The sequence below is a fragment of the Hyperolius riggenbachi genome, chromosome 4 (genome assembly GCF_040937935.1).
Source record: "Hyperolius riggenbachi isolate aHypRig1 chromosome 4, aHypRig1.pri, whole genome shotgun sequence".
Taxonomy (NCBI): Eukaryota; Metazoa; Chordata; class Amphibia; order Anura; family Hyperoliidae; genus Hyperolius; species Hyperolius riggenbachi.
Window position 1 is genome coordinate 319,676,383 of NC_090649.1, and position 18,114 is coordinate 319,694,496.

The window sequence follows — 18,114 nt, forward strand, 5'->3', positions numbered from 1 at the left end:
TGGATGTGTCTCTGCTGTATCCGTTAATAAAGACAAATTAAAAAAAAAAAAAAAAAAAAAAAAAAGGAGCAGCTGTAACACATAAACAAAGGACCATCTGCAATTTACAGATCATCATAAGGTACATATAAATATCTAAAAACCATATCAAAAATCATATATAAAACGAAAGGATTGGAAGGTTTTCATTTTGTTGCTGTGCCTTTTACCGCAATATTAGTGATTCCTTAGGGGTGCATACATACTATACATGTTATTGTGCAATATTAGGGATTCTTTATAGGTGCATACTATCCACACACATTGTTGTCACAAATCTTTTTTTCAAGTAATGACATGGCACCTTTAAGTGTCCTATTTGCCTTTATATGTTTAAAACGGCAGTGTAACAATAAATCAAGCTGGTTCTTACCTCAGAAGTTGTGTACGTACAGCGCAGCGCCTCTGTTACGAGCGGGCGCCGCACTGACCTCTATTATACTAATGGCTACTATACTTGTGTCCAGCCGGCAGTCGTTTAATGTTGGAGGCGTGTTCGGTGCAAAAAATTCCGCTCTACCGCACGTTGATTGGAACACCACGCCAAGGCGGAAGTATGTCAACTGTGGGCGAAAGTACTGCGGCCGCCATTTTTGAGAAGGGCATTGTCGGAGCGGAGAAGAGACCCCGCTCATTACGATATAATGTGCGGCTGAGCGGAAGCGCATCACTTGAGGGCACCTCCGCCGCCGCCATGATGGAAGTGTGCCTTCCCAAAAGGGCGGGGGGAACAAGGAAGGGATAGAGTAAACTCTGTCCCAAGTTCATTAGTTAAAAACAGGATTTCAGCACTGCTAAGGGGAAGTTAATAATATGTTATATTAATATGTAATGATGAAAATATATATAATAAAAATGAAAAGCATCCCTACCACAACTCCCATGTTGGTGTAGGGCATGATGGGGAAGAATTGCCTGTTTAGATCCGCACAGCGCAGGATGCAAATTCAGTAGGCAACCATATAGTGGAGGACACAAGGGACACATATAAACCCTAAAGTATAAATTACATATACACCCAATTTATGTACTCCATCTGTAAAAAAGAGGGCATATGCAGATAAATGAGTCACATATACAGTATATACACATATAAAATAATAAAAAACAATAATAAGATTTGTAACAATAATAAAAACAGTAATAGGAACATTAATTAATTGATCATTCAATCATGCTAGTTGTATAATTTCAACTTAAAAATAATTTAAAAAAGAGCGACTGTGAGTAAGTCTCTATTCTTATATAACTGTATTCTAGATGTATTTTCTCCAACTATACAGATTGTGTATTGATATTTACTTTAGATTGCACACCCGAAATTATATGTGGGCTCTCATAGGCATTGGCTCCATTTATATGTCACATATGAGCCACATGTGTCACACATGAGCCTCTGCCTCATGTGCATACCCACTTTATGCTATGTGAAGGTAGGGGAGGGGGGGGCTCATTCTGGGGGGGAAAAAAGTCACATAACTAGAAAGGTTTCTCTAATTGTTCATTCAGTCCTATGGGAACTAGTGTTTTCAGGGTCTGTATCCAAAAGATCTCCCTATTCTTTAAGGTCTGAATTGCATTGGTGCTCATAGGGTTTATGGCTTCTATTGCCATAAAAGATACCTCTGCTGGATTCCTGTTATGGGAAATATCAAAATGTCGAGAAAGACTATGGTTCGGGAATCCTTTTTCGATGTTGCGTCTATGTTGTCCTATTCTGTCCCGCCATAGTTGTGTTGTACGGCCAACATACTGCAGGCCGCAGGGACAGGACGCCACATAGATTACAAATCTGGTTTCACAGTTGATGTGTTTATGAATAGGATAATTATTATTATTGCTGAAAGCTACAATACAATTAGAACAAACAATGAAACTACAAGCCAGACAACGTTTCTTTTGGCATGCATAACAGCCTGCTGGTTGTGTGGGTGTAGATGTTTTGGTTTTCAATTTACTCGGAGCCAGGAGATTTCGGAGGTTAGGTGCCCTGCGATATGTCATGATTGGTCTTATTGGAATGGATTCACGTAGAAACGGGGTATCGGTTGAAAAGGGCGCCCGAGCTGCCTGTATGAAAAGGGCGCCGCCATAGACATCAATGTTATTTCTGGAAATATGGGCTACAAGGTGTAGAAAAGGGCGCCCGAGTTTTGATATAGGCTACAAGCGGGCTCCCCTTTGTAGCACATATTTTTTCGGCTACAAGGTTTTCGGCTACAGTAGGGCGCCCCTTTGTAGCCCATATTTTTTCGGCTACAAGGTTTTCGGCTACAGTAGGGTGCCCCTTTGTAGCCCATATTATTGCATTTTTTGTAGCCTATGTTTTTATATGGGCTACAAGTGCTGGAAGCCGAATTATTTCATTCCCCCACTATCCATGGCGGCCTGGAGGAGGAATAGTAATTTACACATCCCAGAGTTTTTTTGTAGCCGAAGTTTTTATATGGGCTACAAGCACTGTAAGCCAAATTATTTCATTCCCCCACTATCCATGGCGGCCTGGAGGGGGAATAGTAATTAACACATCCCAGAGTTTTTTTGTAGCCGAAGTTTTCATATGGGCTACACCAGGCGCCTTTTTTGTAGCCGAAGTTTTTATATGGGCTACACCAGGCGCCCTTTTTGTAGCCGAAGTTTATATGGGCTACACCAGGCGCCTTTTTTGTAGCCGAAGTTGGTATATATGGGCTCCACCAGGCGCCCTTTTTTACCGGTGCCCTTTTCATATAGACCCAGAAACGGATCTTGTCTCAAAATCTCCCATCTATTGGTAAGTATATTTTTAAGGGCCTTATGTTGGGCACTATATTTCGTGATAAATCTCAATGTGTTTTCGGGTTCTGTATGTGTACTACCAATTTTAGTGATTGTGTCCTGTGTACGTATGGCTCTGTTTCTTGCATTCTGTATGAGCTTCTTAGGATATTTGCGTTCTTGAAATTTCTTAACTAGAATTTTGGATTGTGTGTTGTAGTCCTTGATGTCTGTACAGTTTCTATGAATGCGTTGGAATTGGTTGTATGGGGTGTTGAGGGTCCAGGGTTTGTAATGAAAGCTCTTAAAGTGAATATAGTTGGTAGAATCGACAGTTTTGAAATGTGTTTTGGTTTTTATCTGTCCATGTTCATGGAACAAGACCAAGTCCAAAAAGTTAATAGATACATTACTGTGCTGTGATGTAAAGAACAAGCCTACTCTATTGGAATTGAGGTAATTTAGAAAATGTGATATGCGAGATGGGTCACCCTTCCAAATAAACACTAAATCATCTGTATAGCGCTTGTACAGCACTATGTGTTCCCAAAAGGGACTGTTATGATAGATATATAATATTTCAAGCAATCCCATGGCCAGGTTGGCATAACTGGGTGCAAAACTGCTACCCATGGCCGTACCGCCTACCTGGCGGTACATGGTATCCATAAAGGAGAAGTAGTTGTGTGTTTAAAATAAATTCCACACATTGGATTAGGAATGTTTTTTGGATTTGTGGCATATCAGTGTCAGAGTTAAGATAATATTGTACTGCTTCGATCCCAAATGTGTGGGGAATGTTGGTATACAAAGCTGACACATCACATGTCAGCCATGTATATTCCGAACTCCACCCATATTCCTTCAGCATGTCAATTAAATGTTTTGAGTCTTTAGTATATGAATCTAGTCTTTGGACGTATTTTTGTAGGTGACGGTCCATAAATCTGGACAAGTTACAGGCTACAGAGTCGATACCCGAAATTATCGGTCTTCCGGGTGGTTTGTGTAGATTTTTATGAATTTTCGGTAGTTGGTAAAAATATGGAATAGATGGATTTTCAATTATAATGAAGTTTCGTTCCCCCTTGGTGATCAGACCCTCCATATGTGCCTTGTTAATAAATGTTTTAAGCAGATTGTGATATGTGCGTGTGGGATCTTCCTTGAGTGTTTCATAACTTGTCGGGTCACTGAGGAGGCGAAGGGATTCCTGGACATAATACTGTTTGTTCAAAACCACTATGCCTCCCCCTTTATCAGCAGGTTTTATGATAAGATTGGGGTTCTTTCTTAGCTGGTTTAGTGCTGTCTTTTCAGCTTGGGTGAGGTTGGAGGGATAGTGGATGGACTCTTGGCAAAGTGCTTGAACATCCTCCAACACCAGTGCGTAAAATGTCTCTATAAAATTGCCCTTGGAGGCTGTAGGATAGAATCTAGACCGTCCTTTGAGGGATATGATTATGCATTTTTCTAATTCAAGTTCTTGTTCATTTACTGTAACCAGGGTGTTGAGTGCTTCCTGAGTGAATATGGGTTTAAGTGTTTTGTCTATTTGTTTTAGAGCAAAATGTCTCTTAAGTGTTAACTTTCGGACAAAAGAATTTAAATCCGTGAACAATTCACTAAGTTGAGCAGTATTGGTTGGGCAGAAAGACAAACCTATGTTGAGTAAATTGATTTCATTGTGTTTTAATATATGATCTGAAAGGTTAAAAATGGATTTGGTATGTTCCTCTGTTATACTCACTACATTCTGTTCCTTTTTTCCCCCTTTCCCCCTGGATCCCCATTTTCGGTGTTTGGAGGTGGTCTTTTTGGAACTACCTTGGGTTGAAAGATCATCCGTGATGCTTTTAGACTGGGTAGTTGTTTGTGAAGCGGATCTGGTGGATGACTGTTAAGATGGTGGGTAGGTCTAAAAAAGACTCTGATTGATCACTTGTGATATCTAGGGGACCCATGTTGGTCAATAGAGGATCTTCTTCCCTTATAGTATTATGTGATACCGGAGGGGAGGGGGCTGTGAGGGAATCCTGTGTTCCATAAGTGCTGAATTGGCTAGGGGTGATCTCGACAGGATTATCATTGGAATTAGTTGAGGAAGGAAGGGAATCCATATTTGGATCTTGTACATTGGATTTTATGTTAGGGAAACAAGTCAGAACCCTGGAGTCCCTTCTGTGTGGCTCTACATCTGTAGTTTGCACCAGATCAGGTGCCTCCGGGGTGACTCCTCCATTCATATTGGGTTGTGTTTGGGGATTCGGTGTCAATCTTGTGGGTGTTACTACTACCCGCGCTGTAGCTGGTAAATTAGTGGTGTGTCTAAACAAGGTGGGTAGTGGGGGGCCTTTTGAAAAATTACATTTTGGTGTTTTCAGCAGGCCCGCTATGGTACTGCCTTCAGTTTTAGGTTGTGAAGTATTTTTCTTTGTTTTGTGATGGTCGGTTTTCTTTGTTATCGGATGTGTTGTCCGTACTGAATTATCTGGTGTTCTAGATTTTATAGAAAAGGGATTTTTTAGAGCTGGTATTTTGGAAAAAATGAACTTCTCTGTATTAGAGGGCATAGGGGTATGTGTTTTGGGAGTGACGTTTTTAGTTGATTCCTGTTCTATTGGTACATGGTTGTAGTTAACTGTCCCTATCTGGTGTTTGGGGTCAAAATTGTGTGGTGGAAGAGGTGGCGGGGGAAAGTTGGGGTATAGGAAAGGGGGTGGGGGAATGTTTAGGTTCATCAATTTGGGAATAACTGCTACAGATCCTGGATGTGCCATGTTGGCTGGGTGGGGGCCTGTGGGTGGTGGAGGAGGGGGTGGGTGTATAGGTAAAAATTTGGGTTTCCATTCCCGTTCCCTATGCTCAGCATATGCCAATCTATCCCTATTGAGCTTACTTAAAGAGAACCCGAGGTGTGTTTAAGAATGTTATCTGCATACAGAGGCTGGATCTGCCTATACAGCCCAGCCTCTGTTGCTATCCCAAACCCCACTAAGGTCCCCCTGCACTCTGCAATCCCTCATAAATCACAGCCGTGCTGTGAGGCTGTGTTTACATCTGTAGTGTCAGTCTCAGCTGCTCCCCGCCTCCTGCATAGCTCCGGTCCCTGCCCCCGTCCTTTCCCTCCAATCAGCAGGGAGGGAAGGGATGCAGGCGGGGACCGGAGTTCTGCAGGAGGCGGGGAGAGCAGCAGACTGACACTATACAGATAAACACAGCCAGCTCTGACAAGCTGTTTGTCAGCAGCGTGGCTGTGATTTATGAGGGATTGCAGAGTGCAGGGGGACCTTAGGGGGGTTTGGGATAGCAACAGAGGCTGGGCTGTATAGGCAGAACCAGACTCTGTATGCAGATAATATTCTTCAAACCCACCTCGGGTTCTCTTTAAATTCTTATCGATAGTCTCCTGTTCAAACTTTTTCACTCTAGTGATAAGACTAGACATGATGGTTTGATATTTAATGTTGCTCGTATAGGGTGCTAGAGCATTTCTATATTCGGTTATACTAGGTTGGATTTCTTCAATCAGAGTAGTGCGTTTGTTTATAATTCTATGCATCATCCCCTGTGTACATGTTTCTAGATACTCATACCAGTCCTCTGTGAATACGGTATCCTTAGGGAAGGCCGATAGGGTCTTCACTCTGATACCGTCAGGGGATATCTTTTCGTCGATATATGCCTGTTGCATTGAAATATCTGCTTGATTAAAAAATTCATCTTTTAATGCATTTTCCAGTTTTTGAAATATGGGTTTAAGATCTATTTGAATCTCATTGTTAGAGTTATTCTCTTCCTGTATCTAAATCTGACCAGATGTACTTGAATCTGTTGGCCTCTTGAAGGCAGACAGGAGGTCAATTCTATGGGTATTCCGACACTCGATAAAGTTAATTTTCTTCTATTAGGGTCTGCCACCGATTGCTCAATGGAAAGTTCCACGAATTAATATGAAAGACAAAACACAGGGAAAAAAAACAGGAGCCCCCAATAGTGTATTACTGAGATTATTTGGATAAATTGCGATAGACAATCAGAGATATACTCACAAACATGGGTTGCCAAATCTCAGGCAACCACTTTCAGCGCTTATGGGGATATTAGGCCTGTCAAAAGTGAACAGGCCATAATAAAGAAAATATAAAACTGATAATTTGTGTTACTGCTCATACCTATACATGGTATTATTTTGCCAGGCACATTTTTGACACAGAATCACTTTAAGGTACTTAATAATTTTCAGTGCTATCCATAGGTGGTTATATTACTGGTAAATGCTGGTTTTCCTGTTATATATTTGTTCTTTTTTGAGTAGCAGATTATTTCCTTATATTATTTTGGTCCTAAAATTAGCTTTGTATTGTTATTATATTATAGTAACCCTTGGCTTGTAATCTCTCACACTGTTCTACAGCTTCTTTGTGAAATGTTTCAAGACCGCAGAACTGCCAGATAGGAACAGCTTTTTCTTCTGTAAGTACAAATGAAGTCTTGAGGCGTGAAATAGGGTATTGTCAACCGTCTTTTTACATTGTGTACAGGTAGTAAATTTTCTGCCTTCTTTCCTAATAAAAGCGCTAAGAAGGCCATTTCTTCTTTACTCTTTGTATCTATTAGAAATATGTTTTTTTTTTAAATCATTATTTAGTATGGCAACAAAATAGTGTAGTTATTTTTTTTCATAAGACAAAGGGCCCTATTTATAAATGGTTTTTTGTCAGAGAAAGTATCATTGGGGTAAATTTACTAAACTGAGGTGGACTGAACTTCACTATGGTCAGCTGACTGAAGGGGAGGGTCCGTCTATTGAGGGTGTGGTGCACTGTATTATATAAGGTTGCTGAGTGTCATTGTTGTTTGTACACCCGAGGAAGGGGGAAACCCAGAAACATGTCGTGTTCTGCAACGATTTAGATAGACTATCGTTTATATACACCATTTGAGTGCCTCCTTTGTTCTTTGTTTGTACTAAACTGAGGTAAGCAGAATAACACGTGTTAAGTGTAACTGCACGAAGAGTAAAGCAGAATGCATAGCATGTATTGTATTGTATTGCATTATACTCAGTAAGACTCGGTAAGACTTTACACACAGTACAGCAGTGGCTGGATAGTCTAATGTTTAAGGGCTCTGCCTCTGACACAGGAGGCCTGGGTTAGAATCTCAGCTCTTCCTGTTCAATAAGCCAGCACTTATTCAGTAAAGAGACCTTGGGTAAGACTCCCTAACACTGCTACTGCCTATAGTGCGAACCCTAGTGGAAACAGCGCTTTGAGTCCACCAGAAGAAAAGCACAATATACAGTAAATGTTCTGTGTCTTTGTTTATTCTCCTTACCGCAAGTTAGTGAATCTGCCCCATTGTAACATTGATCAGCTAAAAACCAAATGTTATATAGCAGCACTTTAGTGATGTTGAGAATTTGCAGTTGGCAGCAGTGTAGTGCTATTACAATGAGGCGAGACAACAAGCTGTTAAAGAGTATAGTGACATGTATTCATTAAATACATATCTTCCAGCAGAAAAGAAGAAAAGCAGTTATTGTGCTACTATTTAAAAGAACCATTTGATAAGATAGAGAGATTTAAGCATGAAGAATATGCCCAATTTTGCCTACTTGTTAACATTCTACTATCAGTTACTTCCTAAATTATGCCAGCAACTGGAATGGATTCAGTTTTATCTGTGGACATTCTTGTTATGTCCACAATTACAAAAATAGTAGAGAATCAATGGAAAGTGGTTGTCTGTGTTGATGTTATGTGAGAATGGAAGTAAGGATGGGGGAGAGAAGAAGGAACATCCATAAAGACATTTAGAAAACTGTTGAATATTTTGTGCTAATAAAAAAGAATACAGTGTTAAATAATACATTTATGCGTGAAGCACACAAAGTGAAAAAAAGCGTATGTTCCAGTATTGTGTACTTATACTACAGTGATGAGTGGAAATGTTGATATTCTTTTCGCATTAATTTTTGCAAAAAAAAAAAAAAGATTTTTAACCACTTGAGGACCCACCCTTTACCCCCCCTTAAGGACCAGCGCTGTGCTGAGTGATCTGTGCTGGGTGGGCTCTGCAGCCCCCAGCACAGATCATGTAGCAGGCAGAGAGATCAGATCACCCCCCTTTTTTCCCCACTAGGGGGATGATGTGCTGGGGGGGTCCGATCTCTCATGCCTGCATGTGGCTGGCGGGGGGGGGGCAGCTCAAAGCCCCCCTCCGCGGCGAAATTCCCCCCTCCCTCTCCTACCTGCTCCCCCCCGGAGATCAGGGCTGCACAGGACGCTATCCGTCCTGTGCAGCCAGTGACGGGACGTCCCCTGTCACATGGCGGCGATCCCCGGCCGCTGATTGGCCGGGGATCGCCGATCTGTGTTTACATTTAGCCTGCGAGCCGCCATCGGCGGCCCGCAGGCTATTCACGGAGCCCCCCGCCGTGAATTGACAGGAAGCAGCCGCTCGCCCGAGCGGCTGCTTCCTGATTAATCAGCTTGCAGCTGGCGATGCAATACTGCGTCGCTGGTCCTGCAGCTGCCACTTTGCCGACGCGCGGTATGAGTGCACGGTCGGCAAGTGGTTAAGTTACAATGCCAAAAATTATTTTATAACATCTTTGTGATTTTTCGCAAATTTTTCCACTAAAAAAGCGATTTATGCACTATTTGCAAATTTTTGCGGTAAAAATTATGACTTTTCATGTTTTCCATTAATTGTCACAACAGAAAGAACAAATTGTTTGCTTTGACCATACAGCGAAAATATAATGTATTTTCGCAAATATTTTTTTTCAAAACGAAAATAGTATTTTCTATGTGAAAATGATTTTGGCGAAAATTTGCAAGTAACATTGTTCTACTAGTGCAAGTACCTATGTGGATATTTGCAGCGGACTGCTCGGCTAAGAAATACATATGTATCAACTAGTCAGAGTGTACAGTAACAGCAGTGATGTTGAAAGGACTGAAGAAGCAAGTTTAGGTTTCAAGTAACACCAATTATTGGTGAAAATAGAAAAATGTAAGCATTCAAAATGTAAGTTTCTTCAGGCATTTAGTTAATAAATGGAGTCACCCTAAAATGTATGACAATGATTTATCCATTAGCTAACAGTGCAATAACACCACTAAAAAGAAGTAAATACTAACTTTTTGTAAGATTTTCATGGTGTTAATATGAATAATACATACTTACTATGTAGTTAGTAAAGTAAAAGTATTTAGTACTTATCAAATGTTACATAAGAATTACTGTAAATGTTTACATTTCTAAGTTTAGCCAAAATATTAAGGCTCACCACTAGGGATGGGACGAATCCACAATTTTTTCGAATCCGAATCTGAAAAGGTTCTCGAATATCTCGAACCTTTCAAATCCCGAATCTCACGAATCTTGTACAAAATAATTGTGTGATATATGGAAGAAACATAGTAAGGTACAGTACATTGTGCCCCTCAAAAAGACATACAGAATGCGAGTATATTACTACTTTTCTTACTGTAGCAAGATGTCTGTGGTGGTGTCTCTTTCCTACTTAGGAGGCAGCTTGTGTGAGGCTCAGGCAACAGTAGCCATCAGCGAGTATCTGGCTTGTGTGGGACTTGGACTGCAGGCATTCATAAAGGGAGAAGGGTAGGAAAGGCTCATTAAGTTCAACCACCAAACCTTTTCTCAAAGAACAAGCACATGATAATCAAAATGACAGTATAGGTAGCTTCTGGTAAAGGTGCCCCCAGTATAGATAGTCAGGCATAGGTTCCCCCAGTATAGATAGACAGGTAGATAGGTCCCCCCCCCCCAGTGTAGGTAGCCAGGCATAGGTCCCCCCAGTATAGGTAGCCAGGCATAGGTCCCCCCAGTATAGATAGCCAGGCATAGGTCCCCCCAGTATAGATAGCCAGGCATAGGTCCCCCCAGTGTAGGTAGCCAGGCATAGGTCCCCCCAGTATAGACAGCCAGGCATAGGTCCCCCCAGTATAGATAGCCAGGCATAGGTCCCCCAGTATAGACAGCCAGGCATAGGTCCCCCCAGTATAGATAGACAGGTAGATAGGTCCCCCCCCCCCAGTGTAGGTAGCCAGGCATAGGTCCCCCCAGTATAGATAGCCAGGCATATGTCCCCCCAGTATAGATAGCCAGGCATAGGTCCCCCCAGTATAGATAGCCAGGCATAGGTCCCCCCCAGTATAGATAGCCAGGCATAGGTCCCCCCCAGTATAGATAGCCAGGCATAGGTCCCCCCAGTATAGATAGACAGGTAGATAGGTCCCCCCCAGTGTAGGTAGCCAGGCATAGGTCCCTTCAGTATAGATAGCCAGGCATAGGTCCCCCCAGTATAGACAGCCAGGCATAGGTCCCCCCAGTATAGATAGCCAGGCATAGGTCCCCCCAGTATAGATAGCCAGGCATAGGTCCCCCTAGTATAGACAGCCAGGCATAGGTCCCCCCAGTATAGATAGACAGGTAGATAGGTCCCCCCCTCAGTGTAGGTAGCCAGGCATAGGTCCCCCCAGTATAGATAGCCAGGCATAGGTCCCCCCTGGTATAGATAGCCAGGCATAGGTCCCCCCAGTATAGATAGCCAGGCATAGGTCCCCCCCAGTATAGATAGCCAGGCATAGGTCCCCCCAGTATAGATAGCCAGGCATAGGTCCCCCCAGTATAGATAGACAGGTAGATAGGTCCCCCCCAGTGTACGTAGCCAGGCATAGGTCCCCCCAGTATAGATAGCCAGGCATAGGTCCCCCCAGTATAGATAGCCAGGCATAGGTCCCTCCAGTATAGATAGACAGGTAGATAGGTCCCCCCCAGTGTAGGTAGCCAGGCATAGGTCCCCCCAGTATAGGTAGCCAGGCATAGGTCCCCCCAGTATAGATAGCCAGGCATAGGTCCCCCCAGTATAGGTAGCCAGGCATAGGTCCCCCCAGTATAGGTAGCCAGGCATAGGTCCCCCCAGTATAGATAGCCAGGCATAGGTCCCCCCAGTATAGATAGCCAGGCATAGGTCCCCCCAGTATAGGTAGCCAGGCATAGGTCCCCCCAGTATAGATAGACAGGTAGATAGGTCCCCCCCAGTGTAGGTAGCCAGGCATAGTTCCCCCCAGTATAGATAGCCAGGCATAGGTCCCCCCAGTATAGGTAGCCAGGCATAAGTCCCCCCAGTATAGATAGCCAGGCATAGGTCCCCCCAGTATAGATAGCCAGGCATAGGTCCCCCCAGTATAGATAGCCAGGTAGATAGGTCCCCCCAGTATAGATAGCCAGGCATAGGTCCCTCCAGTGTAGGTAGCCAGGCATAGGTCCCCCCAGTATAGATAGCCAGGCATAGGTCCCCCCAGTATAGGTAGCCAGGCATAGGTCCCCCCAGTATAGGTAGCCAGGCATAGTTCCCCCCAGTATAGATAGCCAGGCATAGGTCCCCCCAGTATAGATAGCCAGGCATAGGTCCCCCCAGTATAGGTAGCCAGGCATAGGTCCCCCCAGTATAGATAGCCAGGTAGATAGGTCCTCCCCAGTATAGGTAGCCAGGCATAGGTCCCCCCAGTATAGATAACCAGGCATAGGTCCCCTAGTAGGCCGCCCGCCCGCCCGACCTCACGTAGGCCCGCACCCGACCTCCAGCCGACCACCAGCCGACCTCCACCAGCAATGTCCCCCACCAGCAACGTCCCCCACGGGTGCCCCCGGACATACTGTACCTGTCGCTGTTCTGTCCGTCCACGCCTTCCGATCTAGTCCGTCCGTCCACGCCGGGTCTTCTCCGCGAAAGCGACGTCTAGAGGCAGGGCAGCGTCAACGTCATCACGCGGGAGCGGGAGCGACGCGCGGATGGACGCGAGGTCGGAGGTGGTCGCGATGACGTCACAAGCGGCGCAGGTAATGTATACGCGTGCGACGAAATGTTGCGGCGGGTTGCGCGGATTCGTCGGATTCGAATGCGCGCAAATGGCCTGGGGATTTGAATCCATGAATCTCGAATCTTTCCTAAGATTCGATGGATTCGTGGATTCGCCGGATTCGAAGTCCCATCCCTACTCACCACCCAATGTCCATGGACCTTGTGATTGGCAAGTACCTGAACTACTTAAGTAGACTTCAAGACTTTTTTGAGGAGCATTCTAATTTTCTATATTTCGGTCAAAGAATAAAAGCAGACTAATGAAGAATACAAAACATGTCACAGGAAGGCTGGAAAAATACCTAGAAAAGAGTGGACCAATAGAGATAATTTGCATTACTTGGTAACCACAGTTATACACTAAGTTATCGTTTACTGTTAAAGAAAAAAATAGGAGTTATCGCAAATACCTTCCGCTTTAAAGTGAACCGAGCATCATTTTTAACACCCAGGGCAGCTCTATAGCAAATTAAAAATGCATTCTAAAAATGTGGTTTATTATTAAAAAAAACGTTCATTTTACCTCATTTTTTTTACATCCAAGGGTTAAAATAGCCACTTTGTCTCTCCATAAAGGACCTGAGCAGGAGATGGTGGAACACAGATAAGAAATCACCTCATTAGACTTAATTACCACAAACAAACCCCCATTGTACTTCAAACAGAAAACATCAGTTACAGTTGAAGAATTTCACACCTAGCCTGGACAATGCTAGTTGTAAAATAGTTGAGCTTCTGAACAATGGCAGCCCTTGCAGCTATTTGAAGCCAGGAGCTGCTTGGATCCCTTTTAGAAGGCAAACCACACTTAACATTGCTTTATTAGTAGGAGGGCGTTTCAGTCTCTTTTAGTCCCCTATACTTTGTGAGGTCTCTGAATCTTGGTCACACTGTTAAGGAAGCACAGTGGCTTATTTTTGGAAATCCAAACAGTGATAGCATGTGTTGACAGCACACAATGGGCATGATTCACAAAGCTTTTTTCCCTATTTTCCTCTGTTTTCACCTTATCTATGGTACTTTGTTAAGCTTCCAAAGAGCAAAAATATAATATAACTAGTAAGAAGGCCTGCCCTTTAAAAAACGGGCGCTAGGTCACGGCCGCTAAACTTAGGCAAAGCGCATACCTTTGCGTCCAGCTCACCCGTCTCCCACCACTGTCCAAAGTTTATGCGCACAGGGAGATGTTGCTTGATTGGCAGCAGGGTCGGTGCTACCATAGAGGCAAAGGGGGCAACTGCCCCAGGGCCCCGACCACTGCTGAGGCCCCGCAGTGCCGACCCCGGCTGCCTGCTCCCCCTGCTCCCGGGGCCCTGAAAGTATATTAGTAGCAATAATCACCTCAGTCCCAACGTGTGAGCGGACGGGCAGCGGCTGCACTTTGAGGCACGCTGTCTCTCTCTCACTCTGATCCGGCGCGTGTTAACACATGACGCGCTAAGTCATAGAGTGAGAGAGAGACAGCGTGCCTCACAGTGCAGCCGCTGCCCGTCCGCTCACACGCTGGGACTGAGGTAACTATTGCTGCACAGGGGGCCCGACCCTGCAGTTTGCCCCAGGGCCCCTTAAACCGGCCCTGCTTGGCAGTTGGACAAAGCTGTTATTTCCCACAATGCAATGAGGTTCTCAGCAAACTGTCAAGTCTGGAAACAGGGACACACACACACAGGGACAGGACGCAGAGACACAGGGGTTTTTATTATATAGGATTAAGGTAAGAAATGTAATATTGAAATTAAGTTAATCAGGAACAACTTACTTAGAGTGATTATTTTGCTTGTAAATGTGCTGAAAGGTTATTTTTATCAGTTAGGTGATACATAAGTCATGTATGAGATGTTTTGTGAATAGAGCCTAATTTGCTCAATATTATCAACTTTGTACACACCCCACAAAAGTCAGCTCAGATTATTTAACCTCCTGAGCGGTATGGACGAGCTCAGCTCGTCCATCACCGCCGGAGGCTGCCGCTCAGGCCCTGCTGGGCCGATTTTTATCAAATAAAGTGCAGCACACGCAGCCGGCACTTTGCCAGCCGTGTGTGCTGCCTGATCGCCGCCGCTCTGCGGCGATTCGCCGCGAGCAGCGGCGAAAGAGGGCCCCCTAGCCGCCTGAGCCCTGCGCAGCCGGAACAAAAAGTTCCGGCCAGCGCTAAGGGCTGGATCGGAGGCGGCTGACGTCAGGACGTCGGCTGACGTCCATGACGTCACTCCGCTCGTCGCCATGGCGACGATCTAAGCAAAACAAGGAAGGCCGCTCATTGCGGCCTTCCTTGTTTATTATGGGCGCCGGAGGCGATCGGAAGAACGCCTCCGGAGCGCCCTCTAGTGGGCTTTCATGCAGCCAACTTTCAGTTGGCTGCATGAAATAGTTTTTTTTTAATTAAAAAAAAACCCTCCCGCAGCCTCCCTGGCGATCTCAATAGAACGCCGAGGAGGTTAAACCTGAGGCAATTAGGTAGTTCCTTGCTAAATGCATTGATTATTCTAATAATCTAAAATAAGTATAATCATTAAAGATTAAACACAATACAAATGAGAAGAGGGTGTGGGCAGCGCTTCCAAATACAGAAGGCTGCACCTGAGTTGAATTAGCTGCAAAGAAGTGCAGAGCTCCAATGGACCATATTACACAACATGCATTCAAACAGGTACAGCAATGGAGGGCGTTAGCTTCAGCAAATAATGTGTGCACAAATCATTCCCTACTAGACTTCCCCCCGGCATTGACGTGCCCCCTCGGGGAAGTCGGGGGGAAGTCTAGTAGGAAATGATTTGTGCACACATTATTGCTGAAGCTAACGCCCTCCATTGCTGTACCTGTTTGAATGCATGTTGTGTATTATGGTCCATTGGAGCTCTGCACTTCTTTGCAGCTAATTCAACTCAGGTGCAGCCTACTGTATTTGGAAGCTCTGCCTACACCCTTTTCTCTTTGTAAAATGTTCTAAGTATACTGGTGGTAGCCTGCATCCAATCTGCATTAAAATTTTAGATTAGGGACTAGCACATAAATTTGCACTTAATTTGCATATTTTGCATCTGATTTGGATTCAAGGCGTGTATTTAGCCGCTGGGGGTCTGTACACTCCCCTTGATGGTTTATAAGCCAGTTGCAGCCTGTGAGCGCTGTCATTTTTGTTTGTCTGTCTTGAAACAATACAAATGAGCCTGCTTCAGACCAAACTGCTGCACAGCAAAACCATTGTGCAGTAAGAAAGCCATCCATCTGGGTCTCTGACACAGCAGCCACGGCCACCCGTTACCTGCCAGACCAGACCTGATGTCGACAAGCCTGCACCAGACTTTGAAACGCTTGTTTTCTGATTCCGTTGTACATCCCTATCAGTCATCTCTCCAGGTGAAAGAGAGTTAACCAGGGGTCTAGTCCTGGGAAAGGAGGTGAGTGGACTCACCTGGAAAACCCCGCCAAAAATGGGCGTGGTCAAGCATAATGTGGGTGTGGTCACGGGCGGGGCCAAATATACATGACCTTAGCAGTGATGTAAAAGGTCTGCCGGGGAAGTTTGAGCTCTGCTGTAGTGTATCCCCCCAAAATAGATGTAATCTGACAGCATTTCACCAAAAAGACACATAATCTGGTAGAAGTTCCTCCAAAATACAGATAATATGGCAGTGGTTCCCCCAAAATAGATAATGTGGCAGCAGCAGTTCCCCCAACATACACATAATTTGGAAGCATTTCACCAAAATACGCGAAACCTGGCAGCGGAACACCCAAAATACACGTAACACCCAAAATACATATAATCTGGCAGCAGTGATCCCCCAAACATACACAATCTGGCAGCAGTTCCCCAAAATACGCGTAATCTGGCAGCAGCCGTTCCCCTAACATACACATAATCTGTCAGCTGTTCCCCAAAATACACGTAATCTGGCAGCAGCCGTTCCCCTAACATACACATAATCTGGCAGCTATTCCCCAAAATACATAACAGCGGTTCCACAAAAATGCAGATAATCTGACAGCAGTTCCTCCAAAATAGGTACCCCCACCATAGGTAGTCAGGTCTATAGGTGACCCCAGTATAAGTAGCCATGAGTATAGTAGTCCCCAGTATATGTAGCCAGAGGTATATGTGCCTAGTATATGTAGCCAGGGGTATATGTCCCCAGTATATGTAGCCAGGGGTATACGTGCCCAGTATATGTAGCCAGGGGTATATGTGCACAGTATATGTAGCCAGGGGTATATGTGCCCAGTATATGTAGGCAGGGGTATATGTCCCAGTATATGTAGCCAGGGGTATATGTGCCAGTATATGTAGCCAGATGTATATGTGCCCAGTATATGTAGTCAGGGGTATATGTGCCCAGTATATGTAACCAGGGGTATATGTCCCAGTATATGTAGGCAGGGGTATATGTGCCCAGTATATGTGCCCAGTATATGTAGTCAGGGGGTATATGTGCCCAGTATATATGTAGTCAGGGGTATATGTGCCCAGTATATGTAGTCAGGGGGTATATGTTCCCAGTATATGTAGTCAGGGGGTATATGTGCCCAGTATATATGTAGTCAGGGGTATATGTGCCCAGTATATGTAGTCAGGGGGTATATGTGCCCAGTATATGTAGACAGGGGTTATATGTGCCCAGTATATATGTAGTCAGGGGTATATGTGCCCAGAATAGGTAGTCAGGTGTCCTCCCAGCATGATGGGAGTAGCACAGTGGAAGGAGAGCTGTGAGCAGCGGTGGAGAAGGGGGGCCATCTCCCCCCCTTCCCTCACCTTAGGGTGCTCTCCCTCCCTCGCTCTCCCCTCCATATGTAACGTGCAGGCAGCCGGCAGCGGGCGGGACTTACCTCTCCTCGTTCTGGCGCGATTATTCCACTGCCGCTAGTCTGGTCTGGTCCAGACCAGAGCAGCGACACGCAGATCCGGCGCCGGAACGAGGAGAGGTAAGTCCCACCCGCTGCCGACTGCCTGCACGTTACTTATGGAGGGGAGAGCGAGGGAGGGAGAGCACCCTAAGGTGAGGGAAGGGGGGAGATGGCCCCCCTTCTCCACCGCTGCTCACAGCTCTCCTTCCACTGCGCTGCTCACCTCTGAGCATGCCAGGGTGGACGGCGTCCACGCTCTGGAAATAGTAAGTGGACGCCGGCCACCCGCGTCCACGCCCCTCTCGACCCCTGACTTTGCACACTAACATGCAAATGTCAAACAAATGCATTCGCTGGAATCAATCATCCAGGCACCACCGTTATCCCTACAGCTAAGTTAAAAGCCCGGGGTCTTAGTTACAAATGAATGCATTCCCTTGCGTAGTCACCTACACTGCACAGAAGTACCCAGGTATTCCGAGGTGTCAAAACTCTGGCCCTGTAACATGCATAGTGCAGACATGCAAACATTTATTGCATCAAACCTATCTAAAAGATTAGGAGCACAC

At 45.0% G+C, this 18,114-nt stretch overlaps 1 long non-coding RNA gene across 1 annotated transcript in view; it reads left to right on the forward strand.

The window, feature by feature from the left end:
• Positions 1 to 18,114, forward strand: part of LOC137570799 (uncharacterized) — a 138,899-nt gene that overhangs the window by 21,439 nt on the left and 99,346 nt on the right. The window contains exon 2 of the long non-coding RNA XR_011031187.1: positions 7,214 to 7,272. This is a non-coding gene — a long non-coding RNA (uncharacterized lncRNA). The remainder of the gene's footprint in view (positions 1 to 7,213; positions 7,273 to 18,114) is intronic.